Source organism: Gracilinanus agilis, unplaced genomic scaffold, assembly GCF_016433145.1.
Source record: "Gracilinanus agilis isolate LMUSP501 unplaced genomic scaffold, AgileGrace unplaced_scaffold32518, whole genome shotgun sequence".
In the NCBI taxonomy this organism is placed as follows: Eukaryota; Metazoa; Chordata; class Mammalia; order Didelphimorphia; family Didelphidae; genus Gracilinanus; species Gracilinanus agilis.
In genome coordinates, this window is record NW_025365266.1 from 2,499 (window position 1) to 9,382 (window position 6,884).

At 34.0% G+C, this 6,884-nt stretch overlaps 1 non-coding gene across 1 annotated transcript; it reads left to right on the top strand.

The window, feature by feature from the left end:
- The first annotated feature begins 1,095 nt into the window (after positions 1 to 1,095).
- Positions 1,096 to 1,222, top strand: LOC123254786. Its single transcript, XR_006506708.1, has one exon. It is a non-coding gene; the product is annotated as a U6atac minor spliceosomal RNA (small nuclear RNA).
- The last annotated feature ends 5,662 nt before the right edge of the window (positions 1,223 to 6,884 follow it).

Below are 6,884 nucleotides of genomic sequence, written 5' to 3' on the forward strand. Positions count from 1 at the left end.
AGGGAAAAGTAATTAGTTCAGTTCAATTGAACTGCCTCCATATAAGAGTCAGACATAGATAATAGTATATAGTCTATCCCACTCATCTGCAGCAGAATTTCAAAGTGTTTTTATTCCTCCTCAAGCTTCCTATAGCTCCCACAATTCCCAGTTTCCTTCTCAGGTGAGAATTTCAAGAAAGGCCCCATTCTATCTTAACCTTTGTAATAGATTAATCTCCTCCTCCCTCACTAACATTCAGACACTCTCTCTCTACTGACTGCTTCTCTACTGCATACTATTATGCCAAAGTCTCTCCCATCCTACCCAAACCATCACTTGATCCATCCATCCTTGCTAGCTACCATTCTATATCTCTACTTTCTTCTTCTGAAGTACTTGAGAAAAATGTACAATTCTTTGAGAAATTGCCTCCACTTTTCATTTCACTCTCTTCTTTACTCTTGGCAGTCTGGATTTCATTCTCATTATTCAACTAACACTTCTTCCTCCAAAGCTACCAATATACTTTCCATTGCTAAATCTAATTGCCTAGTCTCAGTCTCTATTTTTTTTTTAAATCTTTCTTCATTGCCTGACACTGCCAACCTCCCTATACCTAATAACTCTCTTCTCACTAGATTTTTATAAAACAAATCTCAAATGATTCTCCTTCTACCTGTCTGATCACTTATCTTTATTCTTTGGTTGATATTCATCTAGGTCATGCCACTCTCTAAGGGATACTCCAAGGTCCTTTCCTTAGTCCTCTTCATCTATTAATTTCAATTCATGAGCTAATCAGCTAGGATGGATTTAATTAATATCACAGATGGGTGGATAGAAAGCTACATCTTGTCCCTGGAAGAGCTAAGTTCAAATCCGACATCTGAAAAATTTTGGTTGAGTAACCTTGGTCAAGTCATTTAAAATCTTTCTGCCTCAGTTTCCTCATTTGTTAAATGGAAATAATAATAGCATTTATCTCCAGATGGTTGGATTGATGTGAAGATAAAATGAGGTAATAGGACTTAATCATTTGCAAAATTTTAAGTGTTATCTGAATGTTAGCTATTGTTTTTAAGGGAAATAATTCTCATACCATTTTTTGTCCACATGTTATATGAAAGGAGAGAAGGCTAGCATTCCTCTTGATAGGAACAGAAGAGGTCCTAGTGCCTTCATAGCATGCATATGGTTAAGGCATTGCCAAATACTCCATGGCATATAACCATGCTTTTATACAAAATTCAAGAGAAGCATAAAAATGTAAACGACAAAGACAAAAAAAAAATCATTACGATGGAATCATTTATATTTCTACAAGGAAAGATTATATTTGTAACTCTTAAATTGTTTATCATTATCTTAGTAGTTAGAAGAAATACACATAGACAGAGGGTGTGGTAGTAAGTTTTTTTAACCAGCACTAACTTTTCTTCTGACTTCCAGTTTTGTATCCATTAGACATTTCAATATGTCTATCTCATAGATATCTTAAAATCAACATATTCAAAACTGAACACATTATTCCCTCTCCCAAGAAAACTCTCTTTTCCTTATTATTCTTGAGAATGTTTCTAGGCTCACAATGGGTCTTCCATGACTCTTTTTTTTTTTCTCTTTCTCTTATCTTTATCTCCTCTATCTCTGCCTCTCTGTGTTTCTCTACATATTCCCTTCATGCACAATTGGATGAAATATTTTGTCCTTTCTTTCTACATAATGTCTCATAACATAAATATATATATATATGCACATATGTATATTTGTTATGTGTATATGTATTTGTGTATTTACATATTCATTCTCTCCTCTGACACTCCCTCCACTCTAATGCAGGCCCTCATTACCTGATGTCTGGACTATTTCCTAGCTTGCTCCTTGGTCTCACTGCTTCAAGTTCTCTCTATTCCAGTCAATCCTCCACTAAACTGTCAAACTGATTTTCTTAAATCTTAAAGCACAGGTTTGTCCATATATCTTTCCCCCTTTATTCAACTAATTCCAATGACTCCATATTATCCCCAGGATCACATTGAAAGTACTCTGCTTGATTTTTAAAGCTCTACAAAATTTGTGCTCTTTATACCTTTCCAGCACAACACATTCTACCTCTTTATTCCATACTTCTTTGCTGGCTGTCCTGTATGACTCATTATCTCCTTTTCTTGGCTTGCCTGGTCATCTTCAAGTCACAGCTAAGATCTAATTTATTACAAGAAGCTTTTGCTAATCTTCTATAAGCTTAGTGCATTCTCTCTATGATTATCACCAATTTGTCAGATGTGGATATATGTATAAACACACACAAACTTCTATGTATGTGTGCGTATGTGTGCATGTAGGATGAGTGTGTGTATATGTGTGTGCACACATGTGTGTATGTCATATATGTGACATGCATATGGTATACACTAGATATGTTATACCTCTGTTTCTTTATATTAACATAGATACACATATATGGATGAATGTGTGTGTGGATATATAGTACATAGTTGTTTGCATATTATCTCCTTCATCAGATTGAGACTCCAAGTTGCTTTCATTATATTCCCAGTGCTTAGCACCTGTATAGAGTAGTCATTTAATAAATGCTTGTTAACTTGGCTGGAAAACTAGGCTAGAGTTATATTGTGATGGGATTTAAATACCAGAGAGAGGAGGTTTGTTTTGTTTTGTTTTGTTTTGTTTTTAATCCTAGATAAAAGAGGTAGCCATTATAGCTTGTATAGAAAAAAGTGAGGAGTTTAAATCTACACTTTAGGAATATCACTTTAGCAAACATTAGAGCATGGATTAGAAAGAAAAGATGATTATCACTCATGCTGCTTTAGAGTCTAAAGTGGTGGTCATTTAAGGGGTAAAACAAATCAGGTACCTTTAATTATCTGTTTCCTACCAAAATTTCCAGAACTTCTTTTAAATGATCTTTGAGGATTTTACCTGCCCACAATGTCACGATCATGAACATACCAAATAATGAGATGATCATGAAAAGATACCAAGAAGTCCTCTCAGGTCAAGATGTCTAATATCTGAATAAAGAAAGAATGCTGAAGTAATAAAATCCATACTACTGCATCAATGCTAATAATATTTGTCACATTCCAGGCAATTTGGAAGTAGTCCATGATACTCCAACTAATTTAGGAAAATAATTGTTTCAAAACATCATATATTATTTTTATATCAAATTTTATTTAATAAAAGACAACTATTGATGAGTTACTTCATCTCATGCTAGAAATAAACTTTATGTAGTCTTGGTCTTGTAAGCGTGAAGATTCTCTAGAATTGTATAAAGTTACTACTTATAGCTCAAGTGGTACCATCTATACAATGAAGATAGACAACTGTTGGCTTGGACTGATATCATTCTCTCTTGGAAAAATTAGTCACAATTCTTTATTAGAGTCAAATAGGTGAGAATGTCACTCAGAAAATAACGAAAACGGCAATATATGAGATATATCAATTACACAGAGAGATGCAATTACTTCTTCCAAAGTGAAAAGAAAAAATGAGAAAGTTAAGTTAGCAAGCTATTATTAAGCACCTGATGTGTGCCTAGTATTTTGCTAAGAACTGAGGATTTAAGGAAAGACAATATACATGCATCCAGACATGCACATACACCCACTCCAAGAAACAATGGAGTTCAAGTTCTTCCTGGAATGCATCTACTTCGACTGCGGCTGGCAAACATTGAAGTATTGCTTCTGTATGACCTTTTTTTTAAGTGTTACACACTGATGGAGCAGTACTTTTGTAGTCCATCAATGTGTTCTTTGACCACATTCAAGCAACACTTGGATTTTGGTCTTCAATGAAGTAATACTTCTCCCCTATGTTTCAGAAAATATGGCTACAGAATTTGAAGGACTTATCAATTCAGTAGGAAAAGTGATAATATCTCAAGCGCTGAGACATAATGACTTTAGTGTTCATCCCATTACATTATAAGACCATAATTCACCTACAAGCAACTAGTCAGACTGAATGTATGATATTTTATAAATAGCCAGAAGTCATTGGTCAACAAAACTTGCCAGGTTTCTCATTGCTCATATTTAATAATAGGAGTGGTTCTATTTATATGCAAATAGGAAAATGTCTCAGGAATAAGCTTGGTTTATAATGAAAGGTAGAAGGACTTGGGAAAAAATAAAACAAGGATTTTTAATTTTGCTCTACTACACTGGTGCATTATACCCACTTGGTTTAATGACTCCTAAAAAAGTACTTTTGGACTTCAATTGGAAAACCATATAGGACAAACTTGAAAGCATTTCTTCAAGGGTGACCTATGGTTAGAAAAAAAAAATTAGGAGACATTTCATCCAAATCCATTAGACATGCATCTTTCCAGAATAACTCATGAAGGAGATGAAATTGTAACCCTTTGCAGATTATATGATGGCCTACTTAAAGAATCCTAGAGAATCAACTAAAAAGCTAGTGGAAATAATTAACAACTTTAGCAGAGATGCAGGATACAAAATAAACCTGCATAAATCATCAGCATTTCTATAAATTTCCAACACATCCTGGTAGGAAGAGTGAGAAAGAGAAACTCTATTTAAAATCACCCTAGACCAATGATGGGCTAACTTTTCAAAGAGGGGGCCAAAGGAAAGGAAATGCTCATCTGTCAGTCTGTTTCTAAGGCAACTCTTTCAAGTTTCTAAGACAACTCTTTCATTGTATTGTATCCTACTCATTGTATTCGTCAGATTAGGAATAATGTCCAGGGCCAGAAAGAACATTTCAGTGGGCCACATCTGGCCCGTGGGCAGTAGTTTGCCCATCACTGGCCTAGACAATATAAAACACTTAAGAAACTATCTGCTAAGACAAATACAAGAACTTTATGAACACAACTACAAACACTTCCCACACAATTAAAACTAGATCTAAATAATTGGAAAAGCAATAATTGCTCATGGGTAGGATGATCTAACATAATAAAAATGATACTCCTACCCAAATTAATCTACTTATTCAGTCCCATACCTATCAAACTTCTAAGAAACATTTTTACTGAATTAAAAAAAATAACAAAATTCATTTGGAAGAACAAAAGATCAAGAATATCAAGGGAAATAATGAAAAAAATGTGAAGGATGGGAGCCTAGCTATACCAGATCTTAAATTGTACTATAAAGCAGTGGTCATCAAAACAATATGGTACTGGCTAAGAGACAGAGGGGAGGATCAGTGGAATAGACTTGGGGTAAGTAAACTCACCAAGACAGTCTATGATAAACACAAAGATCCCAGCTTTTTGGACAAAAATCCACTATTTGACAAAAACTGCTGGGAAAATTGGAAAACAGTACAGGATAGGTTTAGATCAGTATTTCACACCCTACACCAAGATAAACTCAGAATGGGTGAATGACTTGAATATAAAGAAGGAAACTATAAATAAATTAGGTGAACACAGAATAGTATACTTGTCAGATCTTTGGGAAAGGAAATATTTTAAGACCAAGAAAGAGTTAGAAAAAATTACAAAATGTAAATTAAATAATTTTGATTATATTAAATTAAAAAGGTTTGTAAAAACAAAACCAATGCTGCCAAATTTAGAAGGAAAGCAACAAATTAGGAAAAAAATCTTTATAACAAAAACCTCTTACAAAGGTCTAATTACTCAAATTTATAAAGAGATGAATCAATTGTACAAAAAATCAAGCTATTCCCCAATTGATAAATGGGCAAGGGACATGAATAGCAATTTTCAGATGAAGAAATTAAAACTATTAATAAGCAAATGAAAAAGGGTTCCAAATCTCTTATAATCAGAGAAATGTAAATCAAAACAACTCTGAGGTACCACCTCACACCTAACAGATTGGCTAACATTATAGTAAATGAAAGTACTAAATGTTGGAGGGGATGTGGCAAAATTGGGAGATTACTACATTGCTGGTGTAGTTGTGAATTGATCCAGCCATTCTGGACAGCAATTTGGAACTATTTCCAAAGGGTGCTAAAAGACTGCCTGCCCTTTGATCCAGCCATACCACTGCTGGGTTTATACATCAAAGATATCATAAGGAAAAAGACTTGTACAAAAATATTTAAGGCCATGCTCTTTGTGGTGGCAAATAATTGGAAAATGAGGGGATGTCCTTTGATTGGGGAATGGCTTGAACAAATTGTGGTATCTATTGGTGATGGGATACTATTGTGCTAAAAGAAATAATGAACTGGAGGAATTACATGTGAACTGGAATGACCTCCAGGAATTGATGCAAGGTGAAAGGAATAAATCAGGAGAACACTATACACAGAGACTGATACACCATGGTACAATTGAAGGTAATGGACTTTTCTACCAGCAGCAGTGCAGTGATCCAGGACAATTCTGAAGGACTTATGAGAGAATGCTATCCACATTCAGAGGAAGAAATGTGGGAATAGAAACACAGAAGAAAAACAACTGCTTGATTACATGTGTTGAAGGGGATATGACTGGTTATATAGACTCTAAATGAGCACTCTAGTGCAAATATCAATAATATGGAAATAGATCTTGATCAATGACACATGTAAAACTCAGTGAAATTGTGGGTTGGCTAGGGAAAGAACATGAATCTTGTAACCATGGAAAAATATTCTAAATTAATTAATTAAATAAAATTTTATTTTAAAAAAAGGAATAACTCATGACAACTCAGAGAGCTAAATGAACAAAATCTAATATATGTTTTTATTTATTTGTTTGGACTATAATTTCTTCCAAAATTCCAGATGGAGATAACCAAGATTCATTTTTGTAAGCTGCTCCCATTCATAATTAAGTGCCACTGATTCTAGTTGAGAATAATATTTGAATTGGTCAGTTACCTGACAGTAATACAGGAACATATACATATACATAATATATATAT